The following is a 22,308-nucleotide window of genomic DNA, read 5'->3' as shown; positions in this document are numbered from 1 at the left end:
AACACACACACACACAGAAAAGTTGATTTATGGAGCAAGGAACAGTTTTACTACCACCTCTAAACAAATTCTGAATCTCTTAAAATGCTAAAAGCGTTTTAGGGGACGATTGTCTCTTATTCTAAGAAACCCTTCCCACATACCCCTAGATGGGACAGAGCTATTTCTTTTGAAATAAGCTTGTGAGAAGGAAATGAGTTTAGCAGTTGGTTATCTTTTGCCAATATCAAGGTCATTATTTTTTGCATTTCCAACTGTAGGTATATAGCCTGAGCTAAGACTACTACAAAACATTATAAATGCATTCTTTTATAGTATATATAGAGAGAATAAAAGTATAACTGTCGCTGGGAATATAGCTTAGTGGTAGAGTGCTTGCCTTGCATTCATGAAGCCCTGGGTTCAATTCCTCAGCACCAGATAAATAGAAAAGGCCAGAAGTGGCATTGTGGCTCAAGTGGTAGAGTGCTAGCCTTGAGCAAAAAGAAGCTCAGGGACAGTGCTCAGGCCCTGAGTCCCAGACCTAGGACATAGTCCCAGCCCAAATTGTTAACCTTACTGAGTTTTAACACTGCCTTATATAGTTTGGATAACCTCATCCTTTATCAGTTTAGCAGTTGGTTATCTTTTGCCAATATCAAGGTCATTATTTTTTGCATTTCCAACTGTAGGTATATAGCCTGAGCTAAGACTACTACAAAACATTATAAATGCATTCTTTTATAGTATATATAGAGAGAATAAAAGTATAACTGTCGCTGGGAATATAGCTTAGTGGTAGAGTGCTTGCCTTGCATTCATGAAGCCCTGGGTTCAATTCCTCAGCACCAGATAAATAGAAAAGGCCAGAAGTGGCATTGTGGCTCAAGTGGTAGAGTGCTAGCCTTGAGCAAAAAGAAGCTCAGGGACAGTGCTCAGGCCCTGAGTCCCAGACCTAGGACGGGGGGCTGAGGGGGGGGAATACAATTATACAATTATCTTGATGGTCTGCTGTGATTGTGACTCCACATTTTGAATTGTGACATTTAAATAATTTGTGAGATAGCTTATAGTGAACCTCAAAAAGACATTAAGCACTTGTGCTTGACAGAATATCTAACATTTAGTGTCAGTCCTTTCTGTTGTGTTTAATTCTTGGTGAAAAATACACAGAAAAAGAAGATACTTGATGCTCTGGTTTAATTCACTTAGAAATGATAAAAATTTTACTGTATTTAGAACTATTTAAAAATAGCAGATTTCCTGGTGCCAGTGACTCATGCCTATATTTCCAGTTGCTAAGGAAGTTGAGATCAAAGGATCACAGTTTGAAGCCAACCAGGTCAAGAGACTCTTATTTCCAATTAACCACCAAAAAGCCAGAAATGGAGCTGTGTGACTCAAGTGGTAGAATGCCAACTTTGACTGAGAAAACTAAGGGACAGTGCCTCTACTTCTTGCCCAGAGTTCAAGTCCCAATACTGGCATAAAAACAAAAACAAAATGTTCTTTAAAAAGTATCTTTTCCTTAGCTACCTTAGGCAAAAAATTTCTCTAGACAAAGGATAATAGAAATGACTAATGTCCTATTTTCAAAGTTTAGCATTGATACTATATAATCACAGTAGAAATTGTTGTTTACAGAACCTGTTTTTGGTCCCTTACATCTTTCTTTGTCTTGGGTAGGGGAGAGCAGGTAGATCATTTTTCTCTTTCTTTATTTTACCCCTAATCTGCGTCATTAACATCATTTGTGAAATGAATTTTATCTGACTTACTACAAACTAACTAGAAAGAAGCCTCTTAGTGCCTAAGGAGGAGCCTAAACTCTGGCTTAGACAGAACATCTGCTTTTCTGTGTGGACTAAGGTGCAGGTTAAGTGTGTGACAAGTATGAAGAGTTCCTTCTTGTCATTAGGCAAGGGACTATCAGGAATGATTAGAAACGAGAGCTGCATTTGAGCTTTTTAGTAGTATTGAAGAATGTATTTAGATTATTTGCAGAAGAATTATCTTAGAGCTGTATGACCCAAGCCAGTTGTAGTGGCACACACCTGTAATCCTTCAATCCTGAGGCAGGAGATTTCAAGTTGAAGCCAGCCTTGGAAAGATGTTAAAATGTCTCAAGCCAAGCACTGGTATTCATGACTATAATCCTACCTACTTAGCAGGACAATCGGATCACGGTTCAAAGAAAGCTGGAGTAGGAAAGTCTGAGAGATTCCTATCTCCAGTTAACTACCAAAAGCTAGAAGTAGAGCTGTGGTTGAAGTGGTAGCGTGCTATCCTTGAACAACAACAAAAACCCCACAAAATCTCACAGGGTCAGCACTCAGGCCCTGAGTTCAAGTTCCAGGGCTGGTACACACACAAATATAAATTTGTAAATCAGGAGATTTTTATGGGCTTTGCCAAGAATAGAATGTTACTTTACTTTAAAAAAAATTGTTTTGGATCAAACTCAGGGCTTCAAGTATGACAGATAAGTGCTTTTCCGTTCTATGTTCCTAGTCATAGTATGTGTTGCTTTAAACTAATTTGGAATTGGTATAAATTAACTTACATTAATTATACAGGGAGAATTTCACTGTTACATTTCCACAAATTTACAGTGTATTTCAATCAGTCTCACAGGCCTGAGCCACCAGAGCCCAGATTTGTATGTGGTCCCCACCCCCCCCCCCCCCAGTCCTGGGTCTTGGACTCAGGCTCAGTGCCTGAGCACTGTCCCTGGCTTCTTTTTACTCAAGGCTAGCACTCTGCCATTTGAGCCACAGCGCCAGTTGTGGCCATCTTCTATATATGTGGTGCTGAGGAATTGAATCCAGGGCTTCATTTAAATGAGGCAAGCACTCTTGCCACTAGGCCATATTCCCAGCCCCGTTTGTTTTGTTTTTTGAGGCAAGGTTTTAACATCTTTGCCAGGCTGGCTTCATACTTGAAATCTGCCTCAGGACTGAAGGATTGCAGGTGTATACCACTACACCTCGCTGGGAACATTTTTTAATATATTCATATGCTTATTAGTCTGTCAGTAGTACATTGTCCAGGTCATTTATGTGTTTTTAAAGTCTTTTGTTGTTTATTTTTGGTGATGCTGGGGCTTGAACTCTGAACTTTGTGCATGCTAGGCAAGTGCTCCACCACTTAAGCCATAGTCCCAGCCCAAATTGTTAACCTTACTGAGTTTTAACACTGCTTTATATAGTTTGGATAACCTCATCCTTTATCAGATATGTCTTTTGTGAATGTATAATCACTATTTTTCCTTCAAGAACTGCATTACAGGCTTGCTTGGTTTTTTTTTTTCCAATCCCTTGACAATATCTTTAGTAAAGCAGAAATTTTAATCAAGTCCACCTTTGCAAACCCTCTTGTGGATTGTGCCGTTGTTGTATCTAAAAAGCTATCTTCAAAGTTATCTAGACATTTTTTCCTTTAGTATCTTCTATGAGCATTATAGTTTTGTGTTCTACATTTATAAGTCATTTTGACTTCATTTTTATAAGAGGTTTAAAATTTGTCTTAATTTTATTGGATTAAATCTACGGCCTTTCATATGACTTGCTATGTCGAACACTGAGCTAAGCCTGAACTCCAAAGACCTGTATCTGACACTTTTTCTTTTCTTTTTTGTTTTTGGTGCTGATAACTAGGGCATGAACTCTGGACCTGGGTACTGTCCCTTAGTTTTTTGGCTCAAGGCCACTTGAGCCACAGTTCCACTTTTGTTGTTTTGGTGGTTAATTGGAGTAAGAATATTACAAACTTTCTTGCCTGGGCTGGCTTTGAACTATGATCTCCAGGTCTCAGCATTCTCAGTAGTTAGGATTAGCAATTAGCAGGTATAGCCACCAGCACCTAACTGTAATTTTATTTATGTATTTTTTAGTTTGGTGCTGAGGACTGAACTCAGAGTCTTGTACTAGCTAGGTAAGCACTCTTCCATTGAGTGAAATTCCCACTCAACCCTTGTAACCATTTTTTAAAAAGTTGCGTAGATATCTGCTTCTCCATTGTTCCTATGACAAATTTCAGTTAACTGTGAATCTATTTCATTGCTCTCTGTTCTGTTTTATTGATCTATCTTTCAAAATACCATTTATGCTCTCTAGATTACTGTAACTTTATGTAGTTTATTTTTGGCAAAGTTTTTTTTTTTTTTTTGCCAGTCCTGGGACTTGAATTCAGGGCCTGAGCACTGTCCCTCAAGGCTAGCACTCTACCACTTGAGCCACAGTGCCACTTCTGGCTTTTTTCTATGTATATGGTGCTGAGGAATCAAACCCAGGGCTTCGTATATACGAGGCAAGCACTTTACCACTAGGCCATTTTCCCAGCCCACTGGCAAAGTGTTTTATTTATTTTTTCTACCAGCACTGGGCTTGAAGTTGACTTTTCTTGTAGTCTTCTTTAGCTTTTTATTTCAAAGTTAGAGCTTTACCACTTCAACTAGGCCTCCATGTAATGACTTTTTAAAAATCTACATTCCACATGAGATATTTGTCTTTATGAGTCTGGCTTACTTCATCTAATATAGTCTTTACAGTTCTATCCATTTTCCTCCAAATGACATTGACTCCCCCCGCAGCCCCCCCCCCCCCCACTGGGCTTTGAACTTAGAAGTATGCCCTTGTTAGACCAATACTCTTTATCACTTGAGCCCTGTCCCCTCCCAGCTCTTTTTTGCTCTAGTTATTTTTCAGGTTAGGTCTCATGGTTGGGCTAGGGACAGCCTCAGACCCCAACCCACCTAGCCACATAACTGGGACCATAGGATCTTTCTAACTTTTTCTGTCTGACTAACTTTAAATTGCATTCCTCCCAGTTTCTACCTCCTAACCTCAGATATTTGTTACCATGCCCATTTATGTTCCTATTTCTGGCTGAAAATAATCCATTATGTTTGTGTTTGTATATATGCTTCATAGTATGTCAGTTCTCTTGTTCTGCCTGCTAGTTGTGTTGGCTATTTGTGTGTTTTCCCCTATAAACTTCAGGATTTGTTGGTAATCACAAAATAACTTACTGGGAGTTTGATTAGGATTGTTTGGGAATCGATTCAGAAGGAATTCATCTCATGACAGTAGTTGTTAATCTTTTTATGTGGTTTTTGTAAGTTTTTGTTGTACATTGGACAATGTGTATGAGGGCATAGTAGAGACTGAAGTACATAACATCTCCATTTTTACCTAAAGAGCTCTCTCTTTTTTAAAAATTTTTTTCTTTTTTCTTTTTTAATTTATTTGTTAATTGAACACAACTTTTTTTTGACAAGGTGTTGTGCAAAAAGGGTACAGTTACATAGTAGGGCAGTGTGTACATTTCTTGTGATATCTTATGCCCTGTTTTTCGTTCCATACTCTAGGTCAGGTAGACATATATACAATACACAATGTACCAAGAACATGAACAGTAGCCACGTGGCCTACGCCCAAGAAAATTCGCCTAGGGCTTTAAATGTAATGTTGACATTAGACAATATGTTGACAGTAGTCTTATATGAATGTACATACATAGCTTTTGAGCTATTGTATTCCACTGAGAGGTCAGTTTTTGACCTTTATATGTTGAGTAGTTGTTTGGTTTTAGTTACATACTGTTGGGTCGCTGCCCCAATCAACATTATTTGTTCAAGTTCTGATCATTTCCCTGCGAATAACAATATTTCACCATTCCTAATCGCTATGTAGTATTCCATTGTGTAAAGGTACCATATTTTTTGGATCCATTCATCTGTGGAGAGGCATCTGGGTTGTTTCCATATTTTGGCTATTGTGAATTGTGCTGTGATAAACATGGAAGTACAAATGTCTTTTTGATATCTTGGGACTTGCTGTTTAGGATAGATGCCTAGGAGAGGTATGGCTGGATCATAGGGTAGGTGTATATTGAGCTTTTCGAGAAACTGTTCTCCAAAGTGGTTGTACTAATTTGCACTCCCACCAACAATGGAGAAGGGTTCCTCTTTTCCCGCACCCCCTCCAGCATTTGTTGTTGCCTGAGTTCAGAGTATAGGCCATTCTAACTAGGGTGAGGTGGTATCTCAGGGTTGTTTTTATTTGCATTTCCTTTACTAACAGGGATGTTGAGCATTTCCTCATATGTTTCTTTGCGACTTTTATTTCTTCTCTTGTGAAGTCTCTCTTTAGCTCCTTTGCCCATTTAATAATTGGTTTACGGGGCTTGGAGGGGCTTAGTTTTTTGAGTTCTCTGTAGATGACAGATATCAGGCCTTTGTCTGTTGCTGTGCTGGTAAAGATCCTTTCCCATATGGTTGGCTGTCTTTCTGTTTTGGTGGCTGTGTCCTTAGCTGTGCAGAAACTTTTTATTTTGTAGTAGTCCCATTTGTCGAGTCTCTCCCCTACCTGTTGTGCCCCTGGGACTATATTCAGGAAGTTCCTTCCTGTGACTATAAGTTCTAGTGTCTTTCCTACTCTGTCCTTGAGTAGTTTCAAGGATTCAGGTCTGATGTTGAGGTCCTTGATCCATTTTGAGTTGATCTTGGAGCATGGTGTTAGGCTTGGGTCTACTTTGAGTTTTCTACATATGGCTGCCCAGTTCTCCCAGCACCAGTAGTTGAAGAGGCTCTGTTTATTCCATTGTATGTCTTTAGCTTCTTTGTCGAATATCAGCTAACTGTAAGAGAGTGGTTTTATTTCTGGATCTTCAATTCTGATCCTTTGGTCTTCTGGTCTGTTTTTATACCAATACCAGGCTGTTTTTGTTATGATGGCCCTGTAGCAGAGCTTGAAGTCTAGTATTGTGAGACCTCCTGCACTGCTTTTTTTTGCCTAGAATTGCTTTGGCTATTCTAGGTCATTGCTGTTCCATATGAATTTATGGATTGCTTTTTCTATTTCAGTGAAGAATGTGACTGGGATTTTGATAGGGATTGCATTGAATTTGTATAACAATTTCGGCAATATGGCCATTTTCACTATATTGATTCTGTCTACCCATGAGCATGGGAGGTCTTTCCATCTCCTTGTGTCTTCTTTGATTTCCCTTATTAGATTATTATAGTTTTCATTACATAGGTCCTCACGTCCTTGGTGAAGTTGATCCCTAGGTACTTTATTCTTTTTTTGGCTACTGTAAATGGAATTGTTTCCATAATTTCCTTTTCTGTTTGTATATTGCTGGTGTACAGAAAGGCTGCTGACTTTTGTGGATTGATTTTGTATCCTGTTACTTTGCCAAAATGGATTATTAGGTGTAGGAGTTTGGGGACTGAGTTTTTTGGGTCCTTCAGATATAAGATCATGTCATCTGCGAATAGGGATAATTTGATTTCTTCCTTGCCGATGTGGATCCCTTTGATGTCCTCCTCTTGCCTTATTGCTATGGCTAGGGATTCCAGCACTATGTTGAAAAGAAGTGGGGAGAGTGGGCATCCTTGTCTTGTTCCTGAGTTTAGGGGCAATGATTTTAGTTTCTCTCCATTTAATATGATGTTAGCAGTTGGTCTGTTGTATATGGCTTTTATTGTTTTGAGGAATGTTCCATCTATTCCTGTTCTCTCCAAAGCTTTTAATAAGTATGGATGTTGTATTTTGTCAAAGGCTTTTTGGGCATCGACTGAGATAACAATGTGATTCTTTTATTTATTTATTATTTTATTTGTTTATTAATTGAACACAAATTTTTTGACAAGGTGTGCACAAAGGGTACGGTTACATAGTAGGGCAGTGTGTACATTTCTTGTGATATCTTACGTCCTGTTTTTCTATCCCTTCTCTAGGTCATGTAGACATATATACAATATACAATATACAATGTATCAAGAACATATACAGTAGCCACGTGGCCACGCCCAAGAAAGTTCGCCTAGGGCTTTAAAAGTAATGTCGATATTAGACCATATGTCGACAGTAGTCTTATATGAACGTATGTACCTAGCTTTTGATTTATTGTATTCCCCTGAGAGGTCAATTTTTGACCTTTATATGTTGAGTAATTGTTTGGTTTTAGTTACATACTGTTGGGTCGGTGCCCCAATCCTGTGGGGAATACTATTTGACAAGCAGTTTTTGGATTCACAGACTTGATCTGTACTGTCTTTCCGTCTCCCTTTCTTAACAGTCATATATCAGGGAAATCATGCCCCTTTGTTTTCTGTGTTCTAGGCTTGTGTCGCTCAACATTATTTGTTCAAGTTCTGATCATTTCCCTGCGAATAACAATATTTCACCATTCCTAATCGCTATGTAGTATTCCATTGTGTAAAGGTACCATATTTTTTGGATCCATTCGTCTGTGGAGGGGCATCTGGGTTGTTTCCATATTTTGGCTATTGTGAATTGTGCCGCGATAAACATGGAAGTATAAATGTCTTTTTGATATCTTGGGACTTGCTGTTTAGGATAGATGCCTAGGAGTGGTATGGCTGGGTCATAGGGTAGGTCTATATTGAGCTTTTTGAGGAACCTCCATACTGTTCTCCAAAGTGGTTGTACTAATTTGCACTCCCACCAACAATGGAGAAGGGTTCCTCTTTCCCCGAACCCCTCCAGCATTTGTTGTTGCCTGAGTTCAGAGTATAGGCCATTCTAACTGGAGTGAGGTGGCATCTCAGGTATATAAACAGGTATAAATATACAAATCTCGGGTATATTTATTTGTTGAATGGTCTTTCTATTTTCAATCAGAATTATCTCTTCTTTAATCTTTGTGATCTCTCTCCGCCTAGTCATTTTAGATTTGATCATTTCTTGTTTCTCCAGTTGTTTTAGTTTCATCGTGAGGTTATTCACCTGCTCTGTTTCAATTCTTTTAATGTGAGTGCTGAGGACGATGATCTAGCCCCTCAGTACTGCCCTAGCTATGTCCCATAGGTTTCTTTGTGATGTATTTTCATCGTCATTGTGGGTTATGAATTCGTTAATTTCATCTTATATTTGTCTGTGGCCCAAATGTTTTTATTTGCATTTCCTTTACTACCAGGGATGTTGAATATTTCCTCATATGTTTCTTTGCCATTTTTATCTCTTCTCTTGTGAAGTCTCTCTTTAGTTCCTTTGCCCATTTCCTAATAGGTTTATTGGGCTTGGAGGGGCTTAGTTTTTTGAGTTCTCTATAGATGACAGATGTCAGGCCTTTGTCTGTTGCTGTGCTGGTAAAGATCCTTTCCCATATGGTTGGCTATCTTTCTGTTTTGGTGGCTATGTTCTTAGCTGTGAAGAAACTTTTTAATTTGTAGTAGTCCCATTTGTCGAATCTCTCCCCTACCTGTTGTGCCCCTGGGACTATATTCAGGAAGTTCCTTCCTGTGACTATAAGTTCTAGTGTCTTTCCTACTCTGTCCTTGAGTAGTTTCAAGGATTCAGGTCTGATGTTGAGGTCCTTGATCCATTTTGAGTTGATCTTGGTGTATGGTGATAGGCTTGGGTCTACTTTGAATTTTCTGCACATGGCTGCCCAGTTCTCCCAGCACCAGTAGTTGAAGAGGCTCTGTTTATTCCATTGTCTGTCTTTAGCTCCTTTGTTGAATATCAGCTGACTTTAAGAGTGCGGTTTTATTTCTGGATTTTCAATTCTGATCCTTTGGTCTTCTGGTCTTTTTATACCAATACCAGGCTGTTTTTGTGATGATGGCTCTATAGTAAAGCTTGAAGTCTGGTATTGTGATACCTCCTGCACTGCTTTTTTTGTCTAGAATTGCTTTGGCTATTCTAGGTCTTTTGCTGTTCCATATAAATTTATGGATTGCTTTTCCTATTTCAGTGAAGAATGTGACTGGGATTTTGATAGGGATTGCATTGAATTTGTATAACAATTTGGGCAATATGGCGATTTTCTATTTCATGGAAGAGTTTGAGGCGTATTGGTATTAGCTCATCACTAAAGGTTTTGTAGAATTCGTTGGTGAATCCATCTGGGCCTGGGCTTTTCTTTGTTGGTAGATTATTGATTACATCCTGTATCTCACTGTAAGTTATTGGTTTATATAGTTTATTTATTTCTTCTTGGTTCAGTTTGGGCAGTTTGTACTTCTCTAAGAATTGATCCATTTCTGTACAATTATTGTTTTTTGCTGAGTAGAGGTTTTGGAAATAGTTCCTTATGATTGTTTGAATATCGTGTGTATTTGTTGTAATTTTACCGGTGGAGTCCTTGATTTTATGGATATGAGTCTCTTCTTTTGTTTGTACGTCTTGCAATGGGTCTGTCAATTTTGTTTATTTTCTCAAAGAACCAGCTTTTAGTCTTATTTATTTGTTGAATGGTCTTTCTATTTTCAGTCAGATTTATCTCTTCTTTAATCTTGGTGAGTAATTTGGTCTGTGGCCCAAGTGTTGGATAGCAGTGTGGGGTTTAGCCTCCAAGAGTGTGTATAGCCTCTGTGTTATCCTTTGTTGTTGAGGTTTACCTTTAATCCACTGTGATCAGATATAATACATGGGGTGATATCAATACTTTTGTATTTGCTGAGGGTCTTTGTGTGGGCTATGATGTGGTCTATTTTGGAATATGATCCATGGGCTGCTGAAAAGAAGGTGTATTGGGTCTTGACATGTGTAGGGCCTCATTTGTTCGGTGAGTATGCATTTATCACCGTGATGTCTTGATTCTGGATGTTTCCTTGTATTAATATGTAGTGTCCTTCTTTGTCTTTTTGAGTTGATTTGTATGAAAAGTCCAGCTTGTCTGAGGTCAGGATGGCTAAACCTGCCGTTTGGTAGGTGCGTTTGCTTGGTAGATCTTGCTCCATCCTTTCATTTGGAGCCTGTTTTTGTCCCTTGCTGAAAGGTGGGTCTCTTGTAGACAGCAGATGTCAACTTTTTGTTTGCAAATCCATTCTACATTCTGCTCCTCTTTTTTTTTTCTTGTCTTCCGTGAGCTGTTTTTTCTGTTGGACTTTGGCTATTGTAGTTTCTTTCTGATTCTGTCTGTGTGTCTTGTACAATCTCTGTTGGGTGGGGCTCTCCTGTTAGAATTCGCTGTAGGGCTGGTTTTTTATTCACATATTCCTTTAGCTCCTGTTACGTGTGGGAAGATCTGGTTTTACCTTCAAATGTGAACTCCAATTTCGCTGGATATTTGATCCGAGGTTGCATATTGTTAGCCTGAAGTACTTGGATGGTGTTCTTCCACTCACTTCGTGCTTGGTAAGTTTGTATGGATAAGTCAGCTGTTATTCGAATCCTCTTCCCATTGTAGAAAATTTCTTTCTTCGCTTTGGCTGAATTCAGAATTTGCTCTTTAATCTTTTTTTTTTTTGGCCAGTCCTGGGCCTTGGACTCAGGGCCTGAGCACTGTCCCTGGCTTCTTCCCGCTCAAGGCTATCACTCTGCCACTTGAGCCACAGCGCCGCTTCTGGCCGTTTTCTGTATATGTGGTGCTGGGGAATCGAACCTAGGGCCTCGTGTATCCGAGGCAGGCACTCTTGCCACTAGGCTATATCCCCAGCCCTGCTCTTTAATCTTGAGGTCTACTGTAGTATTGAATATTATGTGCCTTGGGGTGGCTTTTCTGGGGTCTAGCCTGCCAGGTGTCCTATAGACTTCGGTTACCTGGAAGGGATCCCCTGTGAGATTGGGGAAGTTTTCTGCAATAACTTTATTGAGAACATGTGTAAGCCCTCTTCTCTGGTATTCGGCTCCTTCTTCTATTCCAATTATGCGCAGATTATATCTCTTGTCTTTGTCCATTAGTTCCTGGATTAGTCTCCCCTGAAGCTTCTCTGTTTCTTGGAGTGTGGTCATTTTCTGGTTGTTGTCAGCTGCTTCATCGTCCAGGCGAGAGATTCTGGATTCCATATGGTCAATTCTTAGTGCTGTGGATTCAATTGCAGAGTTTATGGATGTCAGAGAGCTATTTTTGGTTGTCAGATCAGCTCTGATCGTGGAAATTTCTTCCTTTAAAGAGTTGTATTTTAAGTCTTTTTGTTCATGCATTTCAATTCTCAGGATGTTAACGTCTTCTTTAATGGAGGTTTGCATTGTATCCATTTTTGCTTCCATTTCTTTCTTGGCTTCCTGGATGTCCTTCAACACTTCCACTCTAAACTCCTGGAATTGTTTTCTGATTTCGTTTCTCACGCTTTCCATCATTTCTGTTAACATGGCCTCATTTGCTTTTTTATTCTCCATCTCCTCTTCAGTCGTGCTGCTTTTTGGAGCTGGCGAGTTGGCTTGCCCTTTGATGAACTGTGTTATATTTCTTTGTGATTTGTGCATCTGGAGATCTGTGGTTTGCTTCTCAGGTTTGGTTTGTACCTCTGCCCTCCCTCCTGTGTAGGCGTGTCTACCGGAACAGGTGCTGCCGCTGGCTGGCTTCCCTGGTTTGGTTTTTTGCTGGTTCCCGCTGGTCCGTGAGTGGGAGCCTTGTGCCCTGGTGTCCTGGCTCTGAGTTTGGGTTTGGCTGTTGGACCTTGCTTCCCAATCGGTGAGCGTGACCTTCTCAGTTGTTGCTGAGATGATCACTCTCCCTGCACTTGGGCGCTGGTAGGTTCTGTTTCTTTCTCTGCGGGACAGTGTCCTGCCGCTGTTCTGTGCTGACCCTAGCGTGCCCCTGTTGGGGGTTTGTTGGTCGCTAATTCAGTGTGGCGTGGAGGCTTATCTCTTCTTTGGTTGTTTTTTCCACTCTGTATCTTGGTCCGAGGAGCTCACCTCTCAGGCAGTTCGTCTTCCTATGTGTACAGCTGTGGGGCCAGTGTTTTTGGGGTGTGGCCCACCCACTTGTGTGAAATGCGCCAAACTGAGTGGGCACAGGTTGATGGAGAGCTCTGCCCTCCTGTGTAGGCTTGCCTACCAGGGTCGGTGCTGCTTCTGTGGCCCCGCCCACCTGAGCAGGGTACACCTACCAGAGTAGGCACTGTCGCTGGGGGCCCCGCCCACTGCTGCGCTGTGTGCCCACTACATGGCGTACCGCTGCTGTGGCCCGTCCACCTGAGCGGGGTACGCCTACCAGAGAGAGCCCTGGGTTGTTGGGTTGTACTTGCACCCTCCCGCGAGTCCGCTGTTGGGGGTGGTATGTGTGGGGCCCAGTAGGATCAACTGTCCTGGCGTGGGTTAGTGCCCTCAGACTGCGCCTCCGCTGCGAGGGGGGGTGTGTGATCAGGCCCAGGTGTCCCTGCTGTGCTGGTATTGCCCACCAGTGCCTGTGATTTTAGTTGTAAACATCTGGGAAATCCAGGTGCCTCAGGTGGGGCTTGCACTGTCGGCCGTCCCCTGGCCCCTGTTGGGAAGGGGGCAGGGCTGGTTTGGCCAGTTCTGGCTCCTGGGCGGCCTTGGGGCTGCTCTGCCCTTCCCCTGCTAAACTCCTGTGACTTCCCAGCGCCTGATGGGAGCTTCCCGCCTGATTTGGGGGTTCTTTGTTTCCTCGGGGTGGGGGGGGTAGGGAGATCTAGCTTCTTTGTAAGGTTTGGGTCTCTGATAGCTGGTCTCCCGTTGGGGGAGGGGGTAATGGGGGACTCACTGGTCCTTGATTGTTTGTGTATCCCCTTTGGTCCTTTGGGTGTTGCGAAAGGTCGTGGTGGCATCCCCGGCTCTCCCCTTCTGCACTGCTGGGTTCCCCAGCAGCTTATGTCCGTTCCTGGTGTGGACCCGAACTTCCCATCGCTGCCGTTGCCGTGTGTCTTGGTCTGCACTCTCCCTGGTGTCCGTGGAGTCCGGCTCTCTGGACTCTGTGCTCCTGGCAGTCAGTCTGCCGATCGCCGGGTCCCTTTTCCCAGCCTGGCCCTGTTCGGGCCAGGGCCGGCTGGTGGGGGGAGGGTGCCCCGTAGATTCTCCAGCTCCGTGTAGGTTTTTGGGTCTTCTTTTTTGCTCCTTTTTGTTTTCTTGTGTTTCTCCACTGCTCCTTTTTTCTTTTTTTAAAAAATAGTTTTATTGGGCTGGGAATGTCGCTTAGTGGTAGAGTGCTTGCCTAGCATGCATGGAGCCCTGGATTCAATTCCTCAGCACCACATAAACAGAAAAAGCCAGAAGTGGCGCTGTGGCTCAAGTGGTAGAGTGCTAGCCTTGAGCAAAAAGAAGCCAGGGACAGTGCTCAGGCCCTGAGTCCAAGTCCCATGACTGGCAAAAAAAAAAAAAAAAAAGTTTTCTTTAAGTAGTTGTTGCCATTCAACAAAGCAATTAGTGAGTACAGTGCATCTTGATTTTCAGCATTCAACATTCTTACCCATCCTTCCCAACTCACCCCTCCTCTCACTTTCTTAATTTTGTAGGATATACATTGAATTTTTACAGCATTATCCCCTTCTCTCTATTCATGTATCCCTCTTTTTTGGACCCTATTCTATCCCGTTTTCTCGTTTTTTCTATTTCTTTATGATGAGGGATGATCTTCTAGATGTAATTGGTAATCAAGTTGGGTCAGATCAGAGTTAAGTTGAAACTTTACCTTTTAGTTCCCTCCTGCTTTTAAATTTCTTGAGGTTGGCTCTCTCTTGCAGAGACTAGGGATCCCAGCCACATCGGACACGTTACCCTTTCCTTTCCAGCTCAACTCAGTAGATGTCACATGAGAGAGAATTATCTCTCTTTGGAGGTCTTGTGGATTTCAGGCTGCCATTCTAGCCTAGTTTTGTTGTAGCTCTTAAAATTTTGGTTGATTTTTTTTTTTCTCCCTTGCTTCAATCATGATCATTACTGATCAGCTAACTAGATTTGCTCACTAAGTTCCTCTAGACTTTGAGGTGAGAGTGGCATCAATTAAAATATTTCTTATATACTGGGAAATTGTTACCAAGTAAAAGTGCTAAACTGGCCATAGTGGTACTCACTTGGAATCCCAGCACAAGAGAGATGGAAGTTGAAGGCCAGTCTGGATTATATACACTGTGTCTCAAGGAAGAAAATAATTTAATGTGTTCATGTAGCCAGTATGTGCTGTTTCAGTTTTAGGCTTTATCTTTGATATGCCTATTCCTCCTGCCTACCATGTATAGTCCCCTAAATTCTTCCTGATTGCAATTCTTTTTTTAAAAATTTTATTAATTAAATTTTGTTGACAAGGTGTTGTACAAAAGGGGTACAGTTAAATAATAGGCAGTGAGTACATATCTTGTCTGTTTCACACTTTGATGTCATGTTCCTAACAGTTTGGTGTCCTGATACCATATTCAGATATTCTTTCTATAGATAGATCTTTACCATTTGTCAGTGAAAGACATTATTTTTCTGGAATCTCCTTTGTAAAAATTCTCTTTTGTCTTATCGTCTAGAACTGCTTTGGCAGCCACAGTTGGCTGCTAGAGAATCTAGGAAGCCAGTATCTGTCAGAAAGAAATAGAATAATCATGACTGGTTTATGGCAGTGGTTCTCAATGTAGAGAAATGGGCTGTTTTTTACATACTCTCCACTTGGAGGCTTCTGAAAATGTGTGGAGAACTATTGGCATGTAGTGTTTATGGCCAAGAGTGCTAAACTTCCTTCAATGCATGTGACAGTTTCAAAGTAGATTAGAATGTCCAGCTCAATTGTCAGTGCCAGCCCTGTTGAGAAATTCACAGTTCGTTGCTGAGAACATGTTATTACACAAACAAAATGCAGAGAAAGAAGAGGAGAGAATGACTATGGCATAGGCAAAGATTATCTTCTCATAGTCATATTGGTTAAATACTATAACCTAAACATCTAAATGTGTATTAAATGTAGTGGATATGGAGAGGCTGTTTTGAGTATAAATCTCCTAAGTTTTATTTTTCTCATATAAATCACATCCATAACCATCCTTTGTGATTTACTTAAAAAAAAGTACAAAAGCTTAAATAAGAGCAATCTAAGAGTCTGGGTACAAAATTAATTTTACTAATCCTATAATCCTAGCTACTTGGAGGCAGAGATCTGGAAAGTTGCCTTTTGAGGCCATTGCTAGCATAAAGGTCATGAGACTCCATCTCAACCAATGGATGGGTACAGTGTGAATATATGCTTACATTCCAGGTACAGGGGAAGCAAAAATAGTATCTTAGTCCAAGCTGGGCTGGGCAAAGTGAGATCCTATCTCAAAAATAGCCAATGCAGAAAGGGCTAGTGGAGTGGCTCAAATGATAGAGCATCTAACTAGAGTGCACAGACTTCAAGTTCACACCTCAGTACTACCCCTCCCCCCAAAAAGCATGATTAGAAAGTAAAACCCATATTATAATAATTTCATTTGCATGTGTTCATATTACTTCCTTTTCCCAGAATCAGCTTTGATTTCTTTTGATGTCTCTCAAATATCGTGGTCCTCCACATTATGGCTCTTTAAATGTATATTCTTCTTCGGGGCTGGGAATATGGCCTAGTGGCAAGAGAGCTCGCCTCATATACATGAAGCCCTGGGTTCGATTCTCCAGCACCACATATCTAGAAAACGGCCAGAAGTGGTGCTGTGGCTCAAGTGGCAGAGTGCTAGCCTTGAGCAAAAAGAAGCCAGGGACAGTGCTCAGGCCCTGAGTCCAAGCCCCAGGACTGGCCCCCCCCCCAAAAAAAAATGTATATTCTTCAACAACTTTTTAAAATTTCTCTTTTCTGAGCCAAATTGAACTGATCACTGTCTTGCATGTCTTATAACATTCTACTTTTCTTTTAGTTCACAGCATTCCTACCACCAGGAACGCCTTCCCATAGTCATCTGTACCTTTCAAGCCCTGGGAAATACTGCCTCTTCTGTGAACCTTTTTTTGATTTCTTTCTAATCCCAGTAAGAGCTTTCTTTTCTTAAAACCATTGCAACACTTTGCTTATATTACTTTGCATTTTCCTGTGATCTTTGCTTGAATTTGACAACTCTTTCACCACTTCAGCCCACCTGGGTGCTGGGGCTTGAATCCAGGTACTTGTACATGTTGGGCAAGCACTCTACCATTGAGCTAAATCACTCAGCTTATTTTTTTTGAGAATTTGCTATTCATATTGATAAGGATTCAGATAGAAGTATAAAAGCTTGTTTCAATCAAAGGAGATTTCCTTTCAAGCATATACCATGTTGTACTTTATATTATACATGTTTGTATATTCCTTAATTCTGTTTTTATAATATTCTTAAAGTCAAGCCATAATAGAAAAGAATGTGAGCACTGTACATGATAATCATACTCAGAGACAGAGACATGGGATCATAAGTTGTAGGCTACGTAGGAAGATCTTGTCTCAAACAAACAAAAATATGAACTTAAACTAAAAGAAAGATGTCATTTTTTTTAGTGAGTTACTAGCATTTAATAACCGTAGTACATTATTGATCTTTTTCACTGTTATTTTTTCAATCTGTAAGAAAAGAAAATGATATAGGATAATTTAATAGCTTTGTTCTTTTATACATATGGGTATAATAGGGAAAATTTTACTTATTTGAGTTTTCGTAAAACTAACAGGTATGAAATGCCACAGCCGGGCGCCGGTGGCTCATACCTATAATCCTAGCTGCTCAGGAGGCTGGAGATCTGAGGATGGTGGTTCAAAGCCAGCCCAGGCAGGAAAATCCATGAGACTCTTGCCTCTAGTTAACTACCAGAAAACTGGAAGTGTCGCTGTGGCTCAGTGGTAGAGTGCTAGCCTTGAACTGAACAGCTCAGGGACAGCGCCCAGGCCCAGAGTTCAAGCCCCACAACTGCCCCCCCAAAAAAACAAAAACAAAAACAAATAGCCACAGCTTTCCATCACAGCTTAAAAAAGTAAAGTCAGTCTAGTGAATTCGAGTGCAGAATGTGGGGATTTCAGATCTGAGCATCTCATCCTGGCATGGGCACTGGGCCTTGTATTCTTAGGGATCTTCCAGCTAGCAAGGATATGTATTCCAGAGACACCTCTAATAGGCAGTGTGATGAACAGCTGATAGTGTTTAAAGATAATTATATCTCTTGTGGAAAGTCTTTTCTTTCTTGAAACAATATAAATGATAAACTGGAAACTGTGCTTCTAGGGTCCTGAGAAAGTCCCATAAAAGGTGCTGCTGTAAAGGGACTGGCTTCTCATAGTTGAAGGTGCCTCTCTCCCCAGACACTCCCCCCCCCCCCCCCATTATACAGAAAGACCCATACTGGGGGAAGTTGCAGGAGAAGCCAGAGAAAGGAGGGGTTTGTTTTTTGTTTGGAGGTAGTGGTGTGGCAGTGAAGGTCTCAGGTGAAACCTGTTGGTGCTCTACATTCAGTTGCTAGCTGGTATTATTTGAGGTTGTGAGTGCAGCTTGTACATGGGGGAATAGAAAGTCCAGTGCCTAGAGACACTCATTTAGATGAGACACACACCTGATTTTTCTCCAAAGTGCTCCAAATCATATGATTCCCATAACTTATGGTGAGAATTATAGTAGACAGAAGAATGCATCAATTTAAATATTCAAGGCACTTCAGATTTTGATAGTCTTAGTTTCAGTGACAGCAAGAATTTTGCTAGGAAATAGTTGAATTAAAATCCAGACAAGGGGCTGGGAATATGGCCTAGTGGTAAACTGCTCACCTCCTATACGTGAAGCCCTACAAAAAAAAAAAAAGTCCAGACTTCATATCATCATCTTTTTGGTCTTTTTTTTTTTTTTTTTTTGCCAGTCCTGGGCCTTGAACTCAGCCTGAGCACTGTCCCTGGCTTCTTTTTGATCAAGGCTAGTGTTCTACCACTTGAGCCACAGCGCCACTTCTGGCCTTTCTATATATGTGGTGCTGAGGAATTGAACCCAGGGCTTCATGTATACAAGGCAAGCACTCTACCACTAGGCCATATTCCCAGCCCCTGGTCTTTTAATATATCTAGTAATCTGCCTTTTGGGGTGGGGGTGGGGAGGAGAGTCTCATAGACCTTCATGTGTGGGCTGGCTTTGAACTGTAATCCTCAGATCTCAGCTTCCTGAGTAGCTATATTTACAATCCTGAGCCACTGGCACCCAGTTGATTGGCTTTTTTGAGGGGTGGGGCACTGTGTTTGTCCAACCACAGAAGGTTCAGGTAGGCTGCAGGGGACAGGGCACCAGCTTGATGACTGCCAAGGTCAAGAAGCTAAGCATCTCCCGTGTGCTAGGGACTGCCAATTCTACCCAGGGTACCATTATTCCACACAGGAGTAGTGGTGTTTCTTCCATTCCCTGCTCCCCACAGCCTTCATTTATTTTTTGTTTTTTAATTTTTGGCATTACAGGGTTTTGGGCTCAAGGCCTTGTGCTTGCTAGATAAGTGCTTTGTTACGTGAGAAATGTTCCACGGTCTTTGAATTTTCTAGAATTTTATAAAAAATGGAATTACTTGGTTGTACTTTTCTAGGCTGCTTTCTTTTACTCAGTGTTTCTGAGGTTCAGCCATATTTTCTGTGTATGAAAGGTTCATTCCTTGCAACTTGCCTACAAATATTCTGTGGTAATATATTCTAGAGTTTATTCACTTGTTCATAGATACATGGCTCATTGTGAGATTTAGCTAAAACAAACAGGTCTGTAAGAACATTTTCATACATGTAATTAAAGCCACATGTTTTTTTTTTCTTTTCTTTTTGTTTATTAATTGAACACAAATTTTTTTACAAGGTGTTGTGCAAAAAGGGTACAGTTACATAGTAGGGCAGTGTGTACATTTCTTGTGATATCTTACGTCCTGTTTTTCTATCCCTTCTCTAGGTCAGGTAGACATATATACAATATACAATGTATCAAGAACATATACAGTATTCACAGACTTGGTCTCTACTGTCTCTCCGTATCCCTCTGTTAACAGTCATATATCAGGGAGATCATGCCCCTTTGTTTTCTGTGTTCTAGGCTTGTCTCACTCAACATTATTTGTTCGAGTTCTGCCCATTTCCCTGCGAATAACAATATTTCACCATTCCTAATCGCTATGTAGTATTCCATTGTGTATAAGTACCATATTTTTTGGATCCATTCGTCTGTGGAGGGGCATCTGGGTTGTGAATTGTGCCGCGATAAATATGGAAGTACAAATGTCTTTTTGATATCTTGGGTTTTGCTGTTTAGGATAGATGCCTAGGAGTGGTATGGCTGGGTCATAGGGTAGGTCTATATTGAGCTTTTTGAGAAACCTCCATACTGTTCTCCAAAATGGTTGTACTAATTTGCACTCCCACCAACAATGGAGAAGGGTTCCTCTTTCCCCGTACCCCCTCCAGCATTTGTTGTTTCCTGAGTTCAGAGTATAGGCCATTCTAACTAGAGTGAGGTGGTATCTCAGGGTTGTTTTTATTTGCATTTCCTTTACTAGCAGGGATGTTGAGCATTTCCTCATGTGTTTCTTTGCCATTTTTATATCTTCTCGTGAAGTCTCTCTTTAGCTCCTTTGCCCATTTCCTAATAGGTTTATTGGGCTTGGAGGGCCTTAGTTTTTTGAGTTCTCTGTAGATGACAGATATCAGGCCTTTGTCTGTTGCTGTGCTGGTAAATATCCTTTCCCATATCGTTGGCTGTCTTTCTATTTTGGTGGCTATGTTCTTAGCTGTGCAGAAACTTTTTAATTTGTAGTAGTCCCATTTGTCGAGTCTTTCCCCTATTTGTTGTGCCCCTGGGACTCTATTCAGGAAGTTCCTTCCTGTGCCTATAAGTTCTAGCGTCTTTCCTACTCTGTCCTTCAGTAGTTTCAAGGATTCAGGTCTGATATTGAGGTCCTTGATCCATTTTGAGTTGATCTTGGTGCATGGTGATAGGCTTGGGTCTACTTTGAGTTTTCTGCACATGGCTGCCCAGTTCTCCCAGCACCAGTAGTTGAAGAGGCTCTGTTTATTCCATTGTATGTCTTTAGCTCCTTTGTTGAATATCAGTTGAAAGCCACATGTTTTGATCTATTGGTTAAACATCTAGCAATTAAGTAGCTGGAATATATTAGATGTACATATTAAGTTTTAAGAAATCAGTGATATTTTTTTCCCCAAAAATGGTTTTAGCCTTTTATATTCCTACCAGCATTGTTCATGTCTTATGTATGAAGAAGCCAAGTTTTCCATTCTGGTTGGTAAAAATCAGATCCTATCTTTGCTTTTATGTTACAGTTTAACATTATTTCTATTAATCTTTCCTTTTTGGTGGTTAATTCCTTAGCCCTACACTAGTTCCTCATATATTTATAATAATGATATACTACAGGGAAATTCTCTTTAGAATTCTGAAGCTCCTTAAGAAGTTTTCTCTTATCAGTACTCTTTTTTGCCAAGACCTCTGGGCTTGATCCTCCCTTTCCCAGCCCCTCTTTCATTCTAACTCAATGGTCCACTGGATTCTATTTCTGTTCCATGTTCCTTGGCTGGAAACTCTAAAGGAAGTGAATTGGGACACCAACAGGGATATCTAGTCTGTTTTGTGTCAATGAATACTTCCTGGCTGCCTGATTCATAGCATCTTAAAAACTAATGTTTTGTATATTTTGTTATTTATTATTGTTTCAGAAAGAAAAAAAGTGGCTTGTTACTCTCTCCTAGTGGACAGACAAAAATGTTATTTTAAAAATTGGTTTTATCACATTGCATTATAAAATTCCCTGAGCTAACTCCTCTAGCTTCCATAGATCCTTAAGATTTACTTTTCATTTGTGGTAAAATTAGTGTTGGTTTGGAAGTAATTTTTCCCTTTTGGAGTCATTTTACATGATGAGGCAATGTTCAAAACTGTATGCATGAAGCTTTTCATTGTTAAATGTGGGGAGTTGGGCTGCTATTTGTGATTGAAATGGCATGAATAAAATGAGTTTGATTTTGAAAAAAAAAAAAAAAGAAATGTTCCAGCACTAATTTAATGTATTTACTTATTTATTTATTGTCAGTCGTGGGGCTTGATCTGGGCCTGGTCCCTGTCCCTGAACTCTTCAGCTCAAGGCTAGTGCTCTACCACTTGAGCCACAGCTCCACTTCCAGTTTTCTGGTGGTTAATTGGAGATAAGAGTCTCACAGACTTTTCTCCCCAATCTAGCTTTGAGCTGTGATCCTCAGATCTCAGCCTCCTGAGTAGCTAGGATTACACGTGTGAGCCACTGTTGCCCGGCTTTATTTTTTATTTAATTTTTTCAATCTTTTTGTTTTTTGGTGCCAGTCTTAAGGCCATTCCTGGGGTATTATCCATGAGATTTTTCTCTCAAGTCTAGCACTCTACCACTTGACCCATACCTTCACTTCCAGCTTTATGGTGGTTAATTGAATCTAAAGCTTTATGGTGGTTAATTGAATCTAAGTGTCTCAATAGACTTTCCTGCCTGGACTGGCTACTTTATTTTAACCCAGCATTTTATTAACTGCTTATTGTGACTCAGGACTGTACAGTCTTTCCCCCTTTCTCCCCTTCTAACCATGATTGGTATTTAAAAAGTACAGCTGGGTGCTAGTGGCTCAAGCCTATAATCTAGTTACTCAAGAGGCTGAGATCTGAGAATTGGTTCAGAGCCAGCATATACATAAATCCAAGAGAATCTT

General features: G+C 40.8%; 1 protein-coding gene and 1 long non-coding RNA gene across 7 annotated transcripts in view; one reads left to right on the top strand and one right to left on the bottom strand.

Moving 5' to 3' along the window:
• Esco1 (establishment of sister chromatid cohesion N-acetyltransferase 1) overlaps positions 1-22,308 on the top strand; it is an 83,212-nt gene that overhangs the window by 43,926 nt on the left and 16,978 nt on the right. The gene's annotated exons all lie outside the window — the stretch shown is intronic.
• On the bottom strand, positions 984-21,801 carry LOC125363829. The gene is made up of 3 exons (XR_007213356.1): positions 21,791-21,801; positions 13,609-13,614; positions 984-1,330 (listed from the first exon to the last, which is right to left on the bottom strand). It is a non-coding gene; the product is annotated as an uncharacterized LOC125363829 (long non-coding RNA).

This window comes from Perognathus longimembris, chromosome 15, assembly GCF_023159225.1.
Source record: "Perognathus longimembris pacificus isolate PPM17 chromosome 15, ASM2315922v1, whole genome shotgun sequence".
NCBI lineage: Eukaryota > Metazoa > Chordata > Mammalia > Rodentia > Heteromyidae > Perognathus > Perognathus longimembris.
Note: the sequence above shows the minus strand (reverse complement) of the source record. Positions and strands in the feature narration are given on the sequence as shown.